Source organism: Perca fluviatilis, chromosome 21 (assembly GCF_010015445.1).
Source record: "Perca fluviatilis chromosome 21, GENO_Pfluv_1.0, whole genome shotgun sequence".
NCBI classification, from domain to species: Eukaryota; Metazoa; Chordata; class Actinopteri; order Perciformes; family Percidae; genus Perca; species Perca fluviatilis.
Window position 1 is genome coordinate 13,096,788 of NC_053132.1, and position 24,876 is coordinate 13,121,663.

The window sequence follows — 24,876 nt, forward strand, 5'->3', positions numbered from 1 at the left end:
TGCGGTGTCAATGTGCGGTCGTAACGCGTGCAATGCGTAATCATAAGTGCGTGCGTGCTTGCCGCGCTGCGCGCGCGCGTGTGTGCGCGCGCGCGGTAAATGGTAATGTGCGTACTGCTGAACGCGGTAATGCGTATGCGCCGTGTCGCGTGCGTGATATGATGCGTGCGCGTGCGTGCGCGCGCGTGCGGTGATATTTAGCGTACGTGCGTGTATGCGTGCGCGCGTCGTGCGCGCGCGCGGTATGCGCGCGTGCGTGGGTTGTGCGCGCAGTATCTCGCGCGTGCGATACGTTGTGTGCAATACGTACGTACGTGCATACATGCGTACATATGCAGTACGTATATATACATACACACCATATAATATATACACAACGCCTATCGGAGTTGCACATACATATTATGCGTAATAATACATACATACGTATCACTACACACACACACACACGTATGTATGCGTATGCATATATATGCACCTTGCCGTAATAATATGCACACATATGTATGCATATACATACTACACTAATGTGTGCGTACGTAATATACGTATAATTACACACGTAATATACGCGTATATATGCTATATACGTAATGCACGTAATAGCGTAGCGTATGTGTCGTACATACGTATACACATCACGTAATACGTATTATAATAATATGCGTACGTATGTACGTAATACATAAAATAATATGCTTGCACACAGGTACGTACACGTAATATATATACATATGCATACACTGCCATGCCTGGCACATAATATATAATATATACATATATATGCAATATGCTATACCATATGTGTATACATGCAATACAGGCTACATACGTAATATATGCAATACGCACGTATGCATACGTACCACACACGTATCATATGTAATAATATATACTGCCATATACGTAATAATAATCATACCACACCGTATGCTATGTGTACTACTCACTATATGTATGTCATGCATGTAATAATATATAATAATAAATAATAATATATATAATAATAATAATAGTGTAATACGTCACGTTAATAATTATTAATAGTATGTGCCATTCTCATATATATGTTATAATACTAATACTAGCCGCCCTATCGGAGCGATTGCGTCCATGATGGTTGCCACCAGATGTTGTTTGGTGGTGTCCTTATGCATCACTGCAGCCAATACACACACACACACACACACACACACACACACACACACACACCTTATCTCTTATTATTCATTAATTTGATTGAAAATAAATTCACAAATGAGAATTTATACCTGTTAAGCTTGCAGTTTGGTAACCTGTACCTTCTGCCTGAAGGCATCAGCTCATACTCACTATACAGGATGTGATTTGGGTCCTGGTTGATTTTGAGACCCTGTTTCCTCACGGCCTCCTCACTGGCCTTATTTCTGTTCAGCTTTTTAAAAGCTGTGGTGACACCATTAGGGTAATTATTATTCTGTCCTGTATTGGGTCACATGGTAATGACATAGACAGGTCTCTGCAGCGGGTCACATTACTTTCATAATCCAGGTCAAAACGTTTGTAAAAAATGTTGAGATCATTAGCCTTGTCCATATCATTCCACACACTCAATTCCTTCTTTCCAGAGTTCATGTTAGTCATTTCTTTCACAACTTAAAACTTGGACAAATTTAGACAAACATACTACCACAGACGCCCGTTCTCTCGTGCCCGTGTCGCCAGCAGTGCTGCGCCACAGGATGAGGTCATTCATCTAATAAACCGGTCTAAGGGCAGAGGACATTAAAGTATGAACACATTTGACAGTGAGGTTTGAGCTAAATCAAATGTAATTTTCTATTTGGATAGAATAGCAGTTATCTAATTGTTTAATCAATGAATGAGCAGAGCTGCTGGCTGTATTGTTTGGATCAATACAAATTGATTTACATGTGTCTGCAGAGAAACACGTCCTCCTCGCTGCTCGTCTCCCTCTGCACCTCCCTTCACATTATTTAGAGGACATGTGGTGTAAAACTCATTTCAGGCCTTTGTCCGTCATGCCCTCGTGTTTCTGTAAATTGTATAAGACCATTTAATCTTCCTTAGATGAGGAACCATTTACTTTGCACCGTCCTTCAATAAAAATTAAAAGCTCCCATAAAAACAGGAATGGGAGTGGAACGCCCTCGACTAAATCAACGATCGCTGCTCTTTGGAAAGCCGAGCATGAACACTTCATGGGCATGTTTTATTTTGACATTTGTAGATGACTTGAAGTGTTAAAAAGAAAATAAAATGCGGATGAGAGTCCGCCATCATAAAGGTTAGTGAACTGTAAATGGAGCTCTCCATCTTCCCTCATAATAGGTGTAAAATTGTAAACATGCTAAAGGACGTGAGAGTTTGTCCTGCAGCTCCTTTGAGAATGTAAAACATTAATCATAGAATCACTCTGCCATGGTTACTCATGACTACTTGATCACATCCATCTCTGAGAGGAAATAAGGAGCTCATCATTGCTGTCTCATAACATGGACCATCACCATAAAATGCAGCTTCCATACACACAGGACTAATTTTAATCTCAAGAAAGTGACTTTATCACCAGATCATTTATAAGCCTAAATATGGTGCCTACAATATATGACAGGTAAAATAAATTCAATATATGCAATCCCTCCTTTATAGTTCTCCATTATCTAAATTAGTGCTAAAACAATTAGCTTATTAATCGATATAATCAACAGAAAATGTATTATGTCATGTTTTAGATGCTAGCTGCTCCCTTAGGCATAGTGGTGACTTTAGCTAAATGCTAACGTCAGCATGCTATGTCATTAGTTTTGCAGGTTTGGTCATAAGCAAAAGTATTGGATACATTTAAATCTTGACCTGGTGGCCATAGATGAAAAGTTAAGGGATAGGGAAAGCTATTACAATGCATCCTGAGGGGGACATGAATGTTTTTACCAAATTTCAATAGTTGTTAAAATATTTAAGTCAGTGGCCTTGCTATCCATAGAGCCACTTGGCTAAAAATGTCAAAACATAAGCCGTTTCTGTAAGGGTTTGCTGCTTTTCAGTGTTTCACATCACTACAAATTGAATATGTTTAGGCATTGATGTTAATCCTTGACCATAGGAACACATGTCTGTGATTATACCTATATTCTTTACTTTTTAGGCAGAATTACGGTCTTTTTCCAAAGCCTTTAACCGTACCCCCCTCAATAATTTTTTTCCTTAAGTATGCTGACCTATCTAAATCTAATCTAATCTAATGATAAGAAAAAGTGGTGACAAAATCGACCTGTCAGGTTTTGTTTATTGTTTTTTATGATTTACATTTCTTCTTCTTTTTTTTTTTTTTTTTTAAACACAAAACATACAACACCTCCCCATCTGGATCCACTATCCATCACTACCTCCCTATACAAAATTTAAGACAGATGAAATAATAGCCAAAATATTCAATACAATAAAATAACAAAAAAATAAACAAACTGTAAACTAAATGGAGGTTTTGTTTATTGTCAAAATGTACCAAGACCTGAGGTGAGCACACGTTGAAGACCTGACGGCCTCTGACTGCGTGACTTAAAACAGTACATTATCTAGAAAAAGACAGAGCCCAATTAACATGTTTTTGGGAAACACTAAATCTTTCCCAAGCAAACATTGTGCCTGAACTCATGGAAGGCCGAAATTCCACACAGAGAGTCCGTGCAGTGAACCAAGTGTCAGGCCTTTAGCTTGCGCTTGACACATATGAGTCAGTTGCTTTCAATCAGTTTCAATTTAGTTTTTTTCTTGTTGGATTTATTGAAATCTGAATCCCCTTAAATAATCTCATATGGTACATTCTGATTTAGCCATGTGGTGAATCCTAAAAATCATTTTGCACACAATCCCAGGAATCCCAATCATTTCCATGTTCCATCTCATGAGATGGACAGAGTAGGACAGCACCTGGGTGGGAGAAGCCTGATAAGAACTGGTTTTCCACTGCTAGCCCTGTTACATTAAGGGGGTCGGGAGTTCATGGCCTACTCCTCAACTCTTCAGCCTGGGCTTTGAACTCCTGACCCGCAGTGAGGGGGAGGCCCTCCATGCACAGTAGCTGCATTTACAAATGCATGCTGACTCCATGCCAGCAAAGCAGAAACCAGAGGAGTCTGATAACATCTTGCTTTAGAAGGAGCTGCTCAGCCAGCCCTTTGTATTTATGGGCAAGTCTCATGGTTACCCCCGGCCATAAATCATGTTAATTGGTTTACTGATAAAATGTCTGTCAGGCTCCATTCACACAGTGCTGTGGCACCCCGAGTTACTGTTTAATCTTTGTCCTGCAATAGTTCATCTGTTTAACTGACTGGAGGTGAGGAGGAGTGGAAAAGGGAGTTCTTCTCCATATCACAGCACTGCACAGTGTGATGCTAATTCCAGCCACTGCTTGGTTGACTTGAATGATAAATGACATGACTTTCAATGTAAAACAATCGGCAATAGTGGTTCACAAATCTGCAGATCACCTTTCCAGGTCATCAGATGTAATTTTTCCAATTAAAATCTATTGCTTGAAACAAAAACAACCTCCTAATTGCTATTCGTCATGCATGTCTCATCCGTATAATGAGTGGTTGCTCTGTGATTTGTTCAAAGATGGCAATATCTCATTCTTCAGGCTGGTGGTGACAAATAAAGCTAGTCTGAAAAGATGCCTGGGTTAAGACTTCCCAGCAAATTGTATTGCCTTTCTGGCAAGGACATTAAAGCCCACAGGACTAAACTGTCCCTTGTCAACAGCGAGACCACACACAGACACTCATTTACCTGTCAGATTAACATTAGGAGGGACTCTGCTCCAGGCCATATGGCAAGAAACCAGGAACAGTACTTGGAGAAAGAACTATTTGTCTCTGAAAATGTCAACGCTCGTTAATTCACAAAAATCAAGACACATTAGCAGACAGTACGAAGACAACTCGGTTTATCTCACAGAACAAGAAGACTTTCTTGTTACAGTGAATGACAATTTAGTTAAACATGTCTAATTAACTTTACTTTTTTAAATGGCAAAAAATAAAACCAGCTGTGCGGATAGTTCATAGTTGCAGATAATTATACATGAGTTACTTTCTAAGTAGACCAGGAGCTGAGGCAATGCAATGCAATCTACTCTTATTTGGCTGGCGTTGATCTTTGCATGATTAATGGTTTGAAAGGATCCAGAAAAAAAGGTCAAATGCGGAGTTGGGGATGGAGCAGCTATGTGGGGTAATTAAGACAAACATGATTAATAACCCCAAGCTGCCACTGTGTTCTGTAAACAAGATGCAGCCAGATGGGATGCATATTTTGAATATTGTACATTAGTTTTCCAGAACATAAGGGCACACAGCTATTCAAAGCACTTAAATAAGCCTAATATTAATGTTGCTAAAACACTGTACTAGCTTGTGATGTACGCATGATGACAGTGCATTAATGTGACAAATTTAATGCCTTATTGATGCTGCACAATCCATCTAGAAATAACATTAAATCAATGACTATAGTAATGGAATAGAAAAGTCATTGGACTTAATTGCTCCCAAGCTTTATTGTCCCGAGTGTAGTATAACAGCTCCATCATGAAGACTTTCAAAACCAGCTGTGATTACGGTGCTGACTGAGAGGGGAAAAGTCTCCCTCTCTTATTCAATCCATTATCCTGCCTACTCTCCTCTCTCTCTGCCCACCAGTGTGACTGACAGTATAGAGGGATCAGGTCCAGCTTCCAGGGAAAGCAGGGAGACAGGTGTCAAAATGGTCCAGCAAGCAAATCTAACCCTCGCTAATCAGCCCTGTTGTTCCTCTACAATCCATGTCTAGTCCGCATCTCTCAATCCGTATGAAAAACAATTACACTGGTTTGAAGTTGAGCACGCACTAACTCACCTGTCTCTTCTGATAAGTGTAAAGATGTAGCAGAGGGAGGGAAGAGGAACAAGAGGAGGAGGGAAGGGATTTAGAGTATATCGCTTCTCAGGCACCCCAAAACAACGTGGCTAAAAAAATATGTTGGATACTTGATTAAAACCTCAAGCGTAGACACAACACCAAAAAAATATTGTAACCACAAGGTTAGAAAACATGAGAATGAAAAACAAGTGTTTTGATCCAAGAGATCTGAGCTCATTTGCTCCACCAAGGAGGTTATGTTTTAAGTCCCATTTGTTTTCCTGTTAGCAAATTTCAATGAAATTTGGTGCAATCTTTGGCCATGAGCAACAATTCATTGATTAGTTTTTTACGCAGATCCAGAAAGGATTTCTTAACATTGTAAGCTAAAAGAAAAATTCACAAATTGAGCTTTCTTGAATTAAAACGTAATCTGGTACATTTATTTATTATTTTCCAGTAAGCATTGATTAATTTGCAAGTCGCAAAAGATGTGTAAAAGTGGGGACCCTGGTAGCTGCATGTCATCCTGAATGCAGTTGCAACAACTAAAACACTTTTCAAGCCAATTTAGCTCAGTTTGTATATGTCTTTTGACCTGCTAATAATCATATCAAAATGAGTTGACTGTCTATCACAATGTGTATTTTGTTGCAGTCACAGATACAGATTAAAATGATCTATTATCTGTATTATTTTCCATTATTAAACGTACATAAACTTATTAGACTGTAGCTTTGGCAGGCGCTCTCTCAGAGCACTCTCAGACAACACCTTCATAAAGAGTAAAAATGAAAATACAAGGTAGATTAACTATCAATATCTGAGAGCTTGTTCCTTTACTTCAAAGGGGAATCATTCCAAGCAGGAGAGGGAGGATATGTGAGCTTCAAAGAAACTGGGATGGACAAGGCACCACACACATGAAATAATAGCTGACAAAGATCCTCAGCATTTGTGTCAGTGTAATGCTCAGTGGCACCAAAAGCAGCGCCACTACCAGAGCCTCTGGTTTAATTCATGGTGATGGGCCTGGGACTCTCTGTGGGCCAAGGAGGCCCACTGATGCGGTCGGCAGTCGGCCCTAATGCACCGGCTTGATTGGAGATGAGCGAAGGGGAGCGATCGCAGCCAATGGGCACTTGCTGAAGTAAGACCACAGTGACAGTTAGCAGCTGTAAGAACTTTCATTCTCACTCAGCTGGAGTCAGCGCTAAGTAACAATGTTTGAGAGGTTTGACAGAGGGGTGTCGCAGTGCCATGATTAAATGGTAACTATGTGTAGACCTCTGCAAGTGGCTGTGGGTGGACGATAGAGTTTGACCGGTCAGGAGGATGGTGATGTCATTTATGGGACTCTTTGATCTGCCATTATATGTTTGGTTTGGATCCAGCAAAGTCCATCACTGCTATTCAACTTGTCTGACTGATGCCCGATTTTGAGACAACGAAGAAAGAATATCTCTCCTACTACTTAGGGAAATGTGCCGATTAATCTTTAATTAAAAATATTTCGGGTGCCTTGCCCATTTCTTAATTTTTTATTACCTCTGCCACGAAGGGTTAAAGAAGTTAGTCCATTTGTTTTTTGTTTCCTGATTTTCATGAAACTTGGTAGAAGGGTGTAGCATGGGCCAAGAAGGAACCACACTAATTTTTCAAATAGAATAACTATGCATTAACATTATGAGATAGGGCACGTCTTGGCCTTCTCGTTGATTTTGTCATGCTTAGAGTTAGGGGTGCAACTTACAATTATTTTCATAATCATTATTATGTTTTTGATTAGTATATAAATTGTAAGAAAATCATGAAACATACCCATCACTATTTCCCAGAGCCCAAAGTAATGTCTTTAAATTGCTTGATTGTCCAATCAACAGTCCAAAACCTAAATATATTCCATTCACAATTCACTTCAGAAGCTAGAACCAGCAAATGTCTCACATTTTAGTTTGATAAAGGACTGAAAGGAAAAATAGAATTTTTTGCTAGCCCTATTCAGTACTACTTACAGTATACGGTTATAAAATTGTAACAAATTGCAGTTGACTACACACTGTGTGCTATTCAGCCCCCCAGGAAAAAGAGCAATAAAAAAGCCACAACTCCCTACGTGGGATGGCTTCACTTTCAGGGTCAGTAGACTTTCCAAAGTAACAAGCTGAGCATATGCCGCAGCGGTTCCCGTTATGTCCCAAGAAAGACCCAATTAATTCATCAATCTGTACACCTCTGTCACTGCCTAGTGCATTTTAGCCCCTTGCCGGCAGAGCTCCAGCCATTACCGGCCAGGTTGTTCAGCTCTCCCCCCAGCCTGCCTGCCAAACAGCCAGCCAGGGTGGCTGCTGGGTAATTACACATTGCCTTGACAACACACATGATTGTTTTCCTAGCAGTATATTACTTCATTAGTACTTCCCAATATGCTGTATTTTTTAAATGTCATTTTTTTTTCACCCAACTCAGTCCAATCTCAACTCGTCTGTATATCATAACAATCATTAATAACTGTCAGTCGCAGCATCAGTTCAGCACTCAGGCTGCCTCATTAGCATAGCCCAGCATTTGTTCTGCGAAGAGGCTGATTATTTTCTACAACAGGCCAGGCCAATTACTTTAGTGAAATGGTATCACATAAATCAAAACTTAACAAGGTGGCAAATTTGAAGTTATCAGATTCCAAGAGACACCGTAACTAATATGTCACTGTCACAAGTGCTCTCTGCAGGTATGCCTCCGCCATACCAAATATATCATCCCACAGGATCTTAGAGGCTTTCTCAAGGAAATTACCATATTCAGAAAATTGGGAGCACAAGTGGTATGAAAATGTAAACGTTAAAAGTTCAAGCAGACTAGCTTTGGGCAGTGGAGAGGGTGAAGTGGATAGAAAGAGAGTGGTCCCGCTGTAATGTCTTTTCAGGCCATCTTGGGCAATATAACATGTCGACTTTCTCTTGCAGCTCAGACCTCTCTTTTTACTCTTTACATGATGATGTTCATCCATCACATCATGACAGCTACATCAAACCAACAACAAACATGCAAAGCCAGCAATCTAAAATATGCTGACGCCACGCGTGGACACATAAATACCGAACACTTTAGCTCTGCTCTGAGTGGCTTTTTTTCTCTGTTTAAACTAGATTTTCCATCTACTGGGAATTCTCACAACCCAGAATGTGTGATAAAGTACACTTCTGTCCGTTAGCCACTGACACAAGAGTGATTGCAGAAGCTGTGTAAATGGGTTTCTGTTTGTTTGCCCTTGTTTCCTCTCCCTCCACTCACAGAAGCTGCAATATGTGCTGTACAATGACCGGTTTTTACTTGCCGTTAGTTAGAGAGGGATTACCTCTCACTAAAACATTCACCTCATTTTGATGGTATTTGCTCCATTTGTTTTCCACTGTCTGCAGCACCGCCTCTTCTCATTTCTCATTTTTAAGTGAGGATTGAGCACAGATGGATGCGAACTCAAAGTTTCTGATCTTTAGCAGAAGTTATGGAGGGTTATCTTTGGCTGTATATCTCAGCTCTGGCAGCGCTCCCCTGGTGATGAAGGATTAACCACCGCAGCTGTCTCTTCCCCAGTATGATGCAGTGCACTGCTCCCCGACACGACAGCATCACTTAATCTTAATGTCCGCTTCTCCAGAGCGGCCGCACAGGACAAAGCCAATCAGCATCACATGCCATGGGGATGGACCTACAGCTTGGCCCTGGAGTTTCTCACCCTCGCAGGCCTATTCATCAACTTCAGCCACACCAATCCCAGAGTTCTCCTCTTGCAAACCACAGCTGAGCCGACCAGTGATGTATAGGACAATGAAGAAAGAGGGGGACTGGCGCACGCAAGAGAACAGTTATCAGATTGCACATTATGCACTACTTTGTGTTCCTGAAGAAAAAAAATAGAGGGAAGTAATGAATGCACTCAGCCTTACCTCAGCCCAGACCACCTATTTGCTGTGTTTAAAGAGATATCTGCTCAATAATGCTCTAGCATTAAGGATGGGGTAGATCTAGAATAATGATCACTGTTCATTTAGATAAATTGCATTCAGGGAATCCATTAGTAGCGATCTGAATTCAGCTGGAAGCACAGGAGGGGATACTTCATCTGCTCAGCATCCTCCCAGTAGCCATCACTGGGTGTACAGGATGTGCATACATAGCTATACAGGGAAAGGTATCCCATAATCCCATACAGAGTGAAGTCTTCATTATATGAAAACATACACAAAGGCAAAATGCAAGACACATGTTAGTCATTGACTTGAAAGCAAGTATGTGCTCCTTTTCTGGTCCTATGATGTTAAACATGTAATATTTTTTAAACTGGAATATAAATCAAGACACCAGCACATGGGAGGGGGACTGGGGGGGTGCATGCAAAGTGAAGCAGATATAAAACATTCAGGACAGATAATTTAGAAGACATATTCATGCAATATCAAAGAACAAAGTAAGAACAGATACAGCTAAATCTTTAATGTCAAAGAGATAATAAAAAAGTGGTATCTCCGGCGTATCGTGACCCAGCCTCATAATGTAAAATTATGCTAAACAATATCATGATGATAGCCTTCCCATAGCAATGCGAGTACTTCGCCAACACCAGCCATCAACCCCCGTTCTGAACCAGATAATAAAGAGATGACACTTTTATGATACCATAATTAACAGCGCTCTAGGATGAAATTAAATCAATATGCCCATCTAATATCATTTTCTCTAGTTATGCAAATCAAACATTCAAAGCCCTTGGAAAGTGATATGAATTGCTTTCACATTTCAGTTCACACATATTATCATATCAGACCTTTTGGGTTTGATGACATGGAGGATGGGGGAGACTTAACGATGTGAAGACTGAGCTGAAGAGAAGAGAGCAACTGACTGCTGATTAGCTCGCCGAGACAAAAGGATGATAATGCAAGTGCTTAAATTAAAAACAATTCTACATATTTCTAAGATAAAATGGCAAATCCCACCGTAGTTTTGAATCGCGGTGGAAAAAGAAGCCTGTAGATAGATGAAGTTTAGAATTAAACACCTCTGCTGCAGAGTAAAAAAACGCCTTCCATGCCATAATTAGATACATTATAACTTTTAATTCCCCAGAAAACATGCTAGCACTCTTTAGTATCCCTGTATCTCTGCAGTGGGAGACAAGGTGAAAGTATACAGCCTTTCCCTTTATGGATAGAAGACAAAAGGGAGGCTGTGATGGCTGGGCGCAGACAAGGCGAGCGGCAGTAGAGGGGGAGCCTAATGGCCGTGATTAATGACAATGGGCCAGAGGAGAGCTGGGACACAGGCGCAACATATATCATCCCTTCTCATCAGTCTATGCACCTCTGTGGCCTCTTCTCTGCAAACCAGCACACTAGAGTAAGACAAAAAAAAAACACCTCATCTGCTCTCAGTCAGCATACCACCAAGAAGCTTCTCGTACGATTCTTTATGGGCCTCGTAGATGATAGCTGAGCAGGGAAATGACATGTAGAATAAGATATAATGAGTAAAGGGGAGATGGCTGTGTGTGTGATCACTCATGTTTTTCATGAACTGAATACTTCCTGTGCTTAAGTCACATTTCCAAGGTCTAATCTTCCATATGGAGAGAGATGAGTTATTGGCCATTTATGAATAGAAGTGATGATGAATGGTGCTGCATTTATCTGCATAAGTAACTCCAAGGGCTGGCACGGAGGTTCAGGCGGCTATAATAAACATAGTTTGCACTCAGGGGCAGCTCCTTATTTATGAGGCTCTGTGAATAGACATTATGTGGCCCTCATCAGTTCCTCTCGTTCCCTTGAGAAGAGGACAAGAAATAGCTCATATAGATGAAATAGTTTAAGTTAGTCTGACCAGGCTCACCACCATCGCTGTAATCAACTCTACGCAGGATTTAGTTATGACCAATTAATGGACTTTTCTTATGGGAACTGTAACACTCTCAGGGACTTGCGGTTTTAATTAGGAGGCACCTTGTTGGGTCCTTGTTAATGCGTTCAACTTACTGAAAACATGGCAAATAATCCCCAATTAACACTATGGGCAGATTTAGTCATTATGAAACTGCTTTCTGCATAAAGGGATTAAAATATCTCATATGTAAAAGGTTTAAGCTTTATTCTCTGCTGGGAACACCATGTCCATATCCTGTACACCCCCGTACAGGGCCCAGATAAGTTCAGCTTTCTCCTGACCTCTACATCTCTTTTTTTATAACATCACAGAAAAAGCTGAAAGCGGCTTTACGAGGCGGATTTATGACTAAATGACTCATCTTTTACCTAAAATCTGTACGTCAACTTTACAACCTGCACACCTGAGCTGTGTTTTTAATCACCTGTACATGACAAGCATGTTGTGATTCACCTTACAGGTTTTCTTTGCTCTGAAAATGGCAAATAGCATCAGAAGAATTAATAGCCAGGGGATCAATACCAACACAGACTAAAGGGAAACTGTACATCTGCAGCATCCAGACTCCTCAGCTTTCTAGCACTTCATTACCAGGTTATCAGCTAGCCATTGTGAAATGTGTTAAAGCTGTGAATGTGTGTTGTTTTCCCTGGGGTCTGTTGAATTTTTGTTGAGTGATTTTTAAATTCATGTCCTACAACTTTAAACCCAAAATCAAGTTGTTACTACCTTGCAGTGAAAGTCCTGAAACTGCAATGTTCTGACACACGGCAGCAATACAAAAATTACAGAAGTACAAATAGTACGTTTTCCTGCAATTCATTCAGGAGATTTTGTAGTCTGGGACAACATTATTAAACATTATGGGTACGATTTTGAATTATTGCACTAAAGCACTCCCACGAGATATTCCTTTTGCATCTACTTCTTTCCCATCCTCAGAAATAGTTTCTAACTCTCACAGTGAATTCTTGATTAATTTTGGAAAATGAGCCGATAGGTAGTTAGTCATTACTCCGGTCATGTGTGTTTCAAGACTGTCTGCTACTGGCAATAGTTAGAATTTCATTTTCCCCCCCTCTTTCCGTCTTCTGTTATTGCTTAGTAAATGCTGGATGCACAAACAAGGCATCATGTGAGAAAACAAGGCGTCTTTTGTCTTACCAACTGTTTTGGCTTATTTTCCACGGGTGCTGCGTATAATTAATATCTCAGCAGTGCCCGGGGTTGTCATTTTTCAAATGGTTTCCCTGGAAATGTTCTACACCTCTTAATGGCCCTGCTAATGCTGTAGCTGTCATGTCTTGGACAGCTGCACTTTTACAAGACAAACTCAGCTGTGCCACAGGCCTCTCTGTGGACTTACTCACTCAAAGGCTTAGAGGCTGGTGCTGCCAGCTGGTGATAGTACACATAACATTTGATTAATCTTTACCGTGTGCCCATGACTGGCGAGTCACCTTCCAATGGTGTCCCTGGTGCTGAATATTTTTGTTATTTTGTGATGGATGACAGATCGGCCAAATGGCCCTAAATACAAATGAAACCACATGACCACTTACAAGTGGCCTCCAGTGTGTTGGGGCAGTGATCTAAGAAGATTTAGACAGTGCAGTTTACATATTTGAAATAATAAAATACAACTTACAGTATTCTGAATTAGTTTGACAACCCAAATTTGGGTATTTATTTTCACATAGAAATATGTACACACAAAATCAAAAGACCTTTCAAATGTCTGTCAACACAGACCGGGGGTCAGGACCCCCTAAGGGATCACGAGAGAAATCTGAGTGGTCGTGAAAAACAAGATAGGAAAGAGGAAGAAAACACATTACTACTATACAAAATTAGTTTATTTTTCAAAAATCTTAGTTTTTTCTTGTGAAATACGAGTATTTGACCTATTTAAGCCTCACAGACACATTAAATCTTTTCAAAGATTTGGAGAAATTAGAGGAATAGTTTGACATTTTGGGGAAATATGCTTATTTGCTTTCTTGCTGAGAGTCTCACGTCTGTACAGTAAATATGAAGCTAGAAGCAGGCTCTTAAACTCACTCATTAGCATATTACATCTTGTTTGTTTAATCTTAAATATCTGATCTGTAATTATCGGTTTGAATTCAAAATTCACAGTGCAAAAGCAAAACCTGATGTGCATTATACTCCAGCAAGGGCCAATCATAAAATGCACTGTCATGCTTCATTAACACAAATTGGAGGAATCTACTGTGTCGTGCTGAGTGGACACACATGACACTGAATCATCTGAGAAGTAATTTGTCAAAGTATTTTGGATTCCACACCAGAGATGTTTAAGTCATGGATGAAGGTGAGGCTGTTTGCTGCCCTTTCAAAAAGCAATTGCCAATCGTATCATTACTACGACCATTCTGAAGCCACCTGTTAGCATGTCACTCAGTGAGGCAACAGAAGCAACACAAATGATCGTCAAGAACGTCATGAAAGTCACAGTTCTACCTGTTACAACGGGTTACAAGCTGGCAATGCTTGGGTATGAATATCCATTATTATAGCTCAAATACACATATTCAAAGATGGTATTTTCAAAAATACACATTCGACTCAGCTCAATGGCCCTAAAAGTAAAATATAATGTGAAAGAATTGAGAAAATCAGTTGAATTAAAATTCACTGTCATTGCTTTCTTTACTCAAACAACACCAACACGAAAACAGATCCAATACATTTCAATGCTCCCAAAAATACTAAAAATACAAATTTCAAAAGGCAGTAAAAGTTAAGAAAACAATGATTCTTAAATTGATTCATGACTATAATATCCTCTGTGAACCCATTTGCTTTCTATTTGTCCTCTTTGAATTAGCATTAACTGATATATTTGGCATTTCCACATGCAACCCTGAAGAAAGATCAGCTAACATTCCTCCATCACAGAACACAAAAACAAAAGATCCACTGAACTCAAGATATGCCTGTCGTGATAAGTAAATCACCATGATGTGTGATATAATCACTGGGGAAGCACAAGTGCTGCTATTTTCTTCATTTCAAACACTATCTCTCTATTCCTCTCTGAAAGCAGATATTGTTGACTTTGAGATGGTTATCATAATGCATGAGAGTTCAACTCGAGTTCAGGCCAAACACTTCATATGCTTGTTACTTCCTAATAAGATTACACCGCACAAATAAAGCCACTGTTTGGACATGTGGATCATGCATGCAGTGTGTGTGTGAACAGTGATGGGATGATACATATAAAGAATTCATTTCAACACCCAGGACTCGCTTGAGGTTAGGAGACTGCGTAAAAGCGTTTAACATAAAGCAATGAGTGGTCGGTCACAGGACATAAGATGCCAAAACACAACAACAAGTTTGCATAAAAGGACAGGAAACTTGAAAATGTCCCTCTTGGGGTTTGATCTAACGCTTACAAACTGAAAGCCAGAGTTGTTTTACGTGTGTATCTCTGTTTGAAGCACAGCATGATGGTGGCCCTTCAACCCCCATTTTCCAGAAGCTTAGACTTGGTTGTTTGATGAAGGCTTATCCCTCAGCTGACATATTATCGCTGGACAGGCCTCTGACTGCGCCAAAAGAACAAGCTACGCAAGGATTAGCCTGCACACTCGTGCTAATGCAGTCAAACTGTCAGAGAGATCAAAGCCACTCACTCCAGATTAAGACCAATTAAAGTAGGTGGCCCTACACAAATTAATAGCTGGAGCACTCACCTGTTAAAAGGAGGAAAAACAGTGTAAGACTTTGTTCTCTCAGTTGAAGTGAGAAAATGCAAAGCTTTTTTTGTCATCAGTCAGTTATGTGTTATGGCAAGCAGTCAGCAAACAAATTCATTTGTTTCATGAGGTTATGTAAATCTACATGTGTTTATTACACTACAGTTACACCCGCATGAACTCCAACCACCAGAGGTGAGATGTTATGTCCAAATGCTAACATGACAGTTGTGATTGCTGCCTTTAATGGAGCAATTTAAAATAATTGGCACTTTGCTTGAAGGCCACCTTCTCATTATTAGACTTTGATTTGGCTTTTACAGGGCTGTACATTCTGTTGCAGAGTGCACATACCCTGTAGAGTTTGGAGTGGCTGCCAAATCCATTAAAATCTAGTTTTTTTTCCTTCCTTCCTTTTAAAGGGTTGGTTCACCCAAATCACAAAAAAAGATACTTTGTCATTTACTTCTAGTAGTATCTAGCCATGCAGATAGTTTTCTTTTTATGTGCCAAGGTTTTAAGATATCAGTTTTTCTGCCACCAGACCAGTATGGAAGTGAATGAAATTTGTTTGTGATGCTCAAAGAGATTAAAAATTTGGAAAACTCAACAGCAATATCCCTTTCCAGAAACAATGTACTGGTTAATTGGATAATACACAGAAGTCACTGATTAAACCTTTTCTCAGAACTACTTTGTACATCATAAAAAGTCCTAATTAAAACTGTCCACAGTGAGACCTCCAGATTATCCAGAGTCAGGAACATTGTTTTCCATTACCCTAACCTTCCATTGTATTGGGATAGCAACACAATGTTCAGTGGCAGATACTGCAAAACCAAAGGCTTGATACTACTTGGGATAAAAGAAAGATTTTTTTTTCTGTTTTTTGAGTGAATTGATCTTTTAATATTTAACCCAAAGATCTAAATGTTCTGCATTTCCTGCTAGCACTGGAAAAGCTGTTGAAGTGCAGAAGGGGTTAATAGTCTCAGATATTACAGTGATGTGAACATCTCAGACTGAGGCATCTGAACCACAGCTGGTCAGATAGGCTTGCGGGTCATCTGAGGGCCAACGGAGGCTTCGCTGATCAAGGCCTCTGCTCTCGACAGGGGGATGAATGATGACTGCAGAGTAAATGCCAAAACTATAAATTTCATCCCACACTGACCCAAAGCTCCTCTAAAGTTTATTTACATTTTCACATAGCATCTACCCTCGAACGTCAATGTCAAAGGATCTCAAGGCAGGATGAATTAGTGATTGCAGTGTGTGCGCTCTAAAACACACATTGCCGGGAAAGTTCATTTCACTCTGACATGTCCGTTGTGAGTGCCGCTGAGGAGCAGACTGAAAGGATCTTTCATTGACTTGTCTTTTCTTGTTACTCGCTCTGAATCTTGCTTTCGACTTGGTCCAGAGGAGTTGAGTTCAACCAGGAGCGGTGTCAAAAATGTTCTTCAAATACAGCTTTGTGCCGTCAATTACAAACGCTAACGGGTGAATTTTGCTTCTTTTTTTTCTAAATGTGAAAAAATCTGAAGCCAAACACATTTTTATATGTGGAAAATAAATAAATAAGCTCAGCACCCTGTGGTTAAGTTTCCGAAGGGCTTCGCAGAGAGTTGCGTTTGATGTGGATGCCTAAAGTCAACTGTGTTTGGACAGTCATGGGGTGGAGCTGCCAGGCTTTTAACTGCTCCAGAGAACACAACCCACCACAGAGCAGCACATAGGAGTCCCTCTGTCCTGAGGCTGGACACAAACTATCAACTGAGAGAATGAGAGAGAGAACCACAGTGGGATTTACTCCTGCACAGGCCTGGAGGCTATCATAGCAGAGCAGCTAAAACCGCCCTAAAGACATTTCTAGCATGATTCTCCAAAAGTATTTCATAAGGTCTACACTGCAAAGCTGCCAGAGATGAATATTACATCTTTTATGTAAAGCATTTCATTTCCCAACACTTGTCAACAGCAGGTGAAGTGATACAGCCAACACAATCAGATTTTGTGAAGTAAAAACAGTTTTTAACTCAGATTTGTCAAAGCAGGGAAATATACACAAAGACATATATTCAGTGGAGGTAAATAGAAGTCTTTGCTACTGTTTTTTGGTGGTGTGGAAGGCATACAAAGCCTAATTTGAGAGAATGAACACGCTTAAGATATAACTGCAGGAAAGCAATCTGTCACAAGCAGGCTGTTTTGGCATGTTGCATGCCACTGCTGAGATCATAGAGTCAGATTCTGCTTGCAATTAGTGCTGAAGGACCTTGGATGCAGGCAGGCGGCCATTAATCCTGCTTCTGGCCCTGGACGCTTTGACAAGTCAAAATTCCCACTGTCCTCCGTGCCACAGCTCTGGAAAAAATGCACCACAGTGGCCAAACCGCACCAGTGGTGTAATTGATGCCATCATTAATGTAATTAGGTTCACTTAAGTCAGCAGTACGTTATAACTTACTTTGTACTGTAATGTATGGGAGAAGATACCACTGAAATATACTTTTTTAAGAGCTAGTACTGTAAGTTACTGGAGCTGAAGAATGAATGAATGAATATGAGCTGTGACTTTAAACAGCAGACCCTTGGTTTATTTAGTTTTCAAAATATTTATTTAAGTAAAAGTAGCAGTACCACAATGCAAAAATACTCAGTTGCATCCAGAGTTTTCCTTAAAGCGAGACTATGGAACTTTTGAAAAACCAAATAACACATTATTCCGCTAACAAATAAGAAGCTGAATTAATAAGCAATCAAACTCACCTTTGCTATGTTCATTACTTCAGATATGCCAGACGGTCCAGCTTTGAGTTTGGGAGCTCTGGCTTCATACCTTAAGTCAAGTCAAGTCAAGTTAAAATGATAAGCAAATCACCAATGTTGTTAGAATGAGCTTTTTCCAGCTTCGTCTCCTGGCTACAGTTAAGCCCTTCCTTAACAGGCATGATCTAGAAAAGGCAATGCATGCTTTTATTAGTTCAAGGTTGGATTACTGTAATGCTCTTTATGTTGGTCTGAATCAGACCTCCATCTCACGCCTTCAACTTGTACAGAATGCTGCTGCTCGCTTTTTAACAAATAAATCTAGGCGCGCACACATCACTCCTGTTCTCAATACCCTACATTGGCTTCCTGTGCGTTTTAGAATTGATTTCACGATTTTATTGTTTGTTTTTAAGGCCTTAAACGCCCTGGCCCCGGAGTATTTGTCCGAGATCTTAACCCTGCGTAAGCACAACCGGTCCTTGCGGTCCTCAAATCAGCTGGTTTTAGAAGTCCCAAGGTAGTATAAACGGTGGGGTGATCAGGCTTTTGCAGTTGCTGCCCCGAGACTCTGAAACAAGTTACCCCCTGAAATTCGGACGATTCGCAAATTCGCACTTTTTAGGTCTAGACTTAAAACTTATCTGTTCAGAAAGGCTTTTAATACATAGTAGTGGTGTGACAAGTAGTAGACCTCTCCTATTTTCTATGTAACCTTTTCTGATTTTATTGTTTTTATGTGTCATTCTTTTTATTGTATGATATGTTATATGATGTGTGTTTTAGTCTTAGTTTCTGATGTGAAGCACTTTGGATACCTGTTGGTTACTGTAAAGTGCTATATAAATAAATGTTGATTGATTGATTGATTACAATCAGGCCACAGCCTCACTTGGTCTGATATGACCAGTAGCTTATGGTGGCTAATGCTAGTTAGATTTTGCTATGTAACTGAGTGGGTTTGCTGACTGTATGACTCTTCTTCTCTACATTTGCTAATGGTATGCTAAGTTTTAGCATTTGCTTAATTCGCTGTTCAGCAAACTGTACATTGGCTCGCTTTATGTAAAAGTATATAAGTATTTGCAATAAAATGTACTTAATAGAAGTAGTAGTATTGATAGCATTGAAATTTTGCAACCGATTGCAATGAAGTAAATTTAATATTTTATATTTACATTACATACATTACATTATTATCCATCTGTCTATAACAATGCCTCATGCTATATAAACTGATCATATATACAAAGTAAGATGTGACTTCATATCTCTCTGTACATATTATAATATTCTCTGTGAAATGTAGCGGTATAAGTATAAAGTAGTCTGACATGGAAATGCTCCAGTAGGGTACAAGTACTGTACCTCAAAATTTTATAGTACTTTAAACAAAAAAAATAATAATTTACACTTTCCCCCACTGCAGCAGACTATCTGTTCTTCCAGTTGACATCCATATGTGCTGTAACAATAGACTCCCTTTAAAACTCTATTCACTCTTTGTTCTCGTCACAAAACCGTCTTGTTTACCATACAAAGAGTGTGGTTTCATCTGAGTGAAAGCAACACAGACACGATGAAAAGAAAAGGGCTTCAAAGGAAGAGATTCATCATCGTGTGTCGCCCCTCCTACCCACGCTACACCTACACATTGCTGTGATCAGGTCATTTAGCTGTTTAATGTGGTATGACATTTTATCCCCCACCTTAAGCATCTTAAAGCAGTGTGTTATGCACAAAGTACTTTCAGTGTCAGCAAATGGCTCAGAGTTTCTTTAACCCTCTGATAGGTTTAGTCAAAGAAAAAAGGGAGCAAATGTCCCAAACACAGGAAAATGTTGATTTTGCCAGAACATAAAGCTGTAGACGGTTTAAAATAAGAAGCTCTGTAGAGGATGAAGTTAACTTCACAATCCAGAAATACTGGGAGTTCACATTGACTAATCTGAAGTTCTAAAGGGGACAAAAGTTAATAAAAAAAAATAAAAAAAAGACAAATACTGAGATTTCACTTCGAGAAAAGAAAGCGGCTACTTGGCAAAAAACACAAATGAACCTGTAGAAAAACGCTGTCACGTCAGAATCCACTTGACAAGCCATGAACTGTGGCACTAAACATTTTGTCACGCGTCCAAATATCTGCAAAGAGGCTCATGTTATGCCCCAGCATCTGTGTCCGATCTGAATAACTAGCATGACTCCCGTGCAGATGGTCACAGGATGTGACCACCTCGTATCGCCTGTTCCCATCCATCTACCAGTAAATAGCTCCTTTGACATCCTGTGCCCGCTGTGCCTCACATGATTGCCGCCATTTTGGAAATAACACAAGGAAGAAGAGATGAGCAGAAGCCTTTTTTTTCTCCTAACGTTTCAAAACATCACACCACATGCACGGTATATCCCACAAGAACATTTGACCCGTTTGTGGCAGGCCGTGAGTCACAAGTTACTCTTCTTGATATCACTCCTTTGAAATCTTAATTTCCAACTGCCCTTCTTCATGGCCCCTGCTCAACAACTAAATCAGATTTATAACTACTGTCAAAGGCAGGGATGACAGATAAATTAATCTTCCCTTCACAAGTTTACATCTTGGGCATCTGGACTGCTGATCTTGCCCTAACAAGCGCAAAGGTCTCCATGAGCTGTCTTTTACTGTTGATGTGTTCATGGCTGGAGACGAATGGCTCTGTCATAGAAATCTATTTATACAGCAGTTATATGGCAGTGCCACTAGATCCAGGACATTGCACTTCCCTGAGACGAGCACCAGCATCTGTTAGAGGAAGCAGGCAAATGACACTCCTTTGGATATGGAGCACTGTTCAATGTAATGTGTGTCAAGTTACTGTAAGATTGAATACATGTTCAGTAGAAAATGCTATAAATATTTTATTTTTTTTAAACAAACAAAACTGACAAGAAAGTACTGAGAGGATGCACACTTCTCTATTTTTTTACCATTTTTGTTGATGATTCACTCATCCAATTATCTTATAAACCATTTTTGGTGAGGATTTGTTGAAAATTGTTTGAGGTATGGTAAAAAAAAGATGCAAAATGTTGGAAGTTTTACACCTATAGATTTATTATGAACTAATGAATTTAGAATAATTTGTTTCTGCACTTTAAGGATGAGTCTGGCATTTTTCTTTAACATGTCACGCCAACACCACCAATGCATCTCTTAATACTTCCTTCTCTGTCTGTGGCTCTCAGCTCTAAGCCCATTGATTCCTATTGAAGACATACATAATTTAAAACAGCTAACAAATATAAAATTAAATTTTTAGAATTGGCTCTGCAATTTCTTTAAATATTCTTTAAATACCTGCAGTAAGATTTTTAACTGTTAGTAAGTTTTTTAGAAGTTTGGTGTATCTAAGAGATGGCAATATCTACCAAGACAGTCACACAAATACACATAAAACACTCACATACTCAGAGATGAACATGTTACTATCAAACGTTTTGTAGAGAATGGCAGAGTAGAGTTATTACAACAACGGCTGAAAGACAGGACCACCAGGACTGCAGAACTCAAGCTTGTCATTGTCGCCCCACCCTCCTCAGTACCTACCACACCTCCTCACCCCATCACATGAATCACAGCCACCACCCTCCACTGCCTCTGCAACAAAAGATGCTTTGAGGTCACGCTCCTCTTCTTTATGCCCACCACAGCGCGTGAACACAAGGGCGACTTAAGAGCAGCTTATAACGAAAGGACGTCCATCATAAAAGGAAAACATGCCATTTTTGAAGAACCATTATGGTGATGTTCAAGTAAAATTAGCTTTCCAGGTCTAAAAATGACCCACTGAGGTACATCAAAATCAAATCAATTGACTTTCCTCATCAAACTGGGTAACAGTCTTCATTGATGATAATATGCCTGAGCTTTAAGCTGCCCCCCTCCCCTTTAATATTCATCGCCCCAAGAATCCTCTGTGGGGGTTTAAAACTTCAAACACTACCTCATGAAAAAGTCAGGAGGTGTCAGACATGCGTTCCCCCTCCTCACCCCCAACCCCGCTGGCTTGCCAACACCAAAGGCCAGAATTGATTTTATGTGAAACAGGACCAGCTCCACCCCCGTCAGGGATCACCTGCCTCACCCCCGCCTGTGGCCCCAATGCATCACCAACAACTAAGAAAAGATAGCGAAATATTGACACGGTATCTGTGCTTTTCAGAGTTAATTTTGCTAATTATGTATCATGTACAGCAACTGTACAGCGTGTTCCTTTCAAGAACATCTGAAGGAAGTTAAATTGTCACGGATGCATTTTTTTGCTCTAATTCCACATGGATGATCCTTGTGTATGAGCTAATAAAGTGAGGTTTATGGAAGATTCAGGACAGATTTTCCTAGGTAAGAGTGCTGTCCTGCGACTCAGCAGGCTTTAAAGTTAGTCCAGCTGTACATAAAAAAATGCATTATGAAAGGTCATACAAAAGCCAACTGAGATAAAAGTCTGAGGTAGCTTTCTTGTATGGTGATCCATTTGCGATCCCCTTTAAATTAAACATTCCTTCCTGTTTGTCTGCATGTGCTCATCCTGCCAGGCAATGTAACACAGTGCAGGTAAATTTCTAATTTTCATCTTCTTTGTGTTTTTGATTTTTGGAAATGGCCCTGAACTTCTCAGCACCTTCCTCCCACCTCTATATGCTCCTGTGTCTAATGAAAGGAAAAATCTCCCCAAAATATATATATTTTTTAAATTCAACAAAATATATATATTACTCATGTGTCTTTCCCTGACTTCTTTTTAGTGATGTCACCAGGTTCCTAGATCTTAACAATTACTTTGTTGAGTACAATGTTAGTATAACTGATGGCTAAAGTTGTAATAACCGGAATTATCCTTTAAGTTTAAAAGGTGTTTGCCAGGTAAAAGTGATGTCAGCATCAGTAATCCTCATCTACTGTATGTGTGAGTGACTCATACAGTAATTTACTAAAAAGTATACCACCCAACCCATAATAACACATTACAAAATCAAAGCTGAAAATAAAATTCTAATGACAAACTAATATTTAATGATGCGCTTTAAGTGCTGGGACCACAGTTTATGCACCATAATAAAGCGCCTATAAAAACAGTTTAATGCGAATGATTCCTAACATTAAGTGTTAATGCATGTTAATGGGTTTTACAGACTTATTTTTCCTACTCCTGTAGACATGTGTTGTTTATGTCACTCAGAAACTGTGCAGTATTTGTCTGCAGTAAATGACTTAATAGAACTGCCCATGAAGGAGTGGGGCAGCATATGAAAAGACAAAAACAGGCTGGAAAACAAGCAGCCATGAATGTGTTTTGGAACAGAGGTTTTAGGAGCCTGGCGTCTATGTGTGAGACATGACTTCCTTATTTTTAACAGTGGGCACTTCAACCACTGGCTTGATGTCAACCTCGCGTTCTAATGGACAGCCACAAAGCTGACAGGCTGTAAATCAGAGCGACTATAGAAAGCCATTAGTCCAGGGATACACAATAAAAAGCGGTAATGGTCTCATAAAGCCTGCAACACCACAGCAGACATTCTGATTCTGTCTATTAAGGGCTGCACGGAGCCTCGGATGACTGAAAATAAGGAAGCCATTTTTCTTTGGTGCATTGTTGCCTGGGGTCTCATGCTTGTGATCAATGCACAGTAAGATGCACTGCGCTGAGAGCTATTAATTTACACTACTCCGACTGAGTGAATATTAGAGGAGAACATTGTGATTAAGAAGTGCTTATATTAATCTACATGTTACAGATGCCTCATTAATTTACTGTGAGCTGGTTATAAATGCCAGATGTGCTCAGAGCGCTGGTTATAGTATCAAGAACAACAGTTTACATTTGTTGTTATGGTGGGTGCAATCCGGTCCTCAAATCCTATTAAAAGGGACAGGTTGGGACAGACAGAAGATAGATTTCTGGCTTCATCCCAGCACAATGGAGGTGAATAGAATATAATTGAATTCGTAGCGTTCACAGCATTAAAAAAAATAGCACAACAGTCATGCTAGCAGCTCTGTAAGAATATACTTAGGCACACCAGTGCTTTAAAATACAGTAAATGCCAAGCATAAGCATGCTAACATGCTCACAATAATGATGCTGACATGCTGATATTAAGAAGGTATAATGTTTATCATGTACACCATCTTGGTTTAGCATGTTAGCATGTCTAATTGCTATGAAAGAGAATCAGACTTATAGTAAAATTTGACAAATATATCTGTAACATGTCAGTTTTTTTTTTCTTCCTTAAAGTACGTTTTTTGTGTTATTATTGTCATTTTATTATTGTATATGTTGGGGTTGCTGTTTGGGGACTTGTTAATTGTTTTATAAGTGTTTACAATTAAAAACCCAATAAAAACATTTGAATATTAATAATAATAATACATTTGACAAATATAATATTTAGGGCTACAGATCTTAAATATGCTGCACCTGAAGGCTAGAAGCTCATGATTGCTCTCTATGTTCAACCTAATAAATCTAATTAACCAGAA

At 39.7% G+C, this 24,876-nt stretch overlaps 1 long non-coding RNA gene across 1 annotated transcript in view; it reads right to left on the reverse strand.

Moving 5' to 3' along the window:
• LOC120550687 overlaps positions 1–24,876 on the reverse strand; it is a 95,694-nt gene that overhangs the window by 27,706 nt on the left and 43,112 nt on the right. The gene's annotated exons all lie outside the window — the stretch shown is intronic.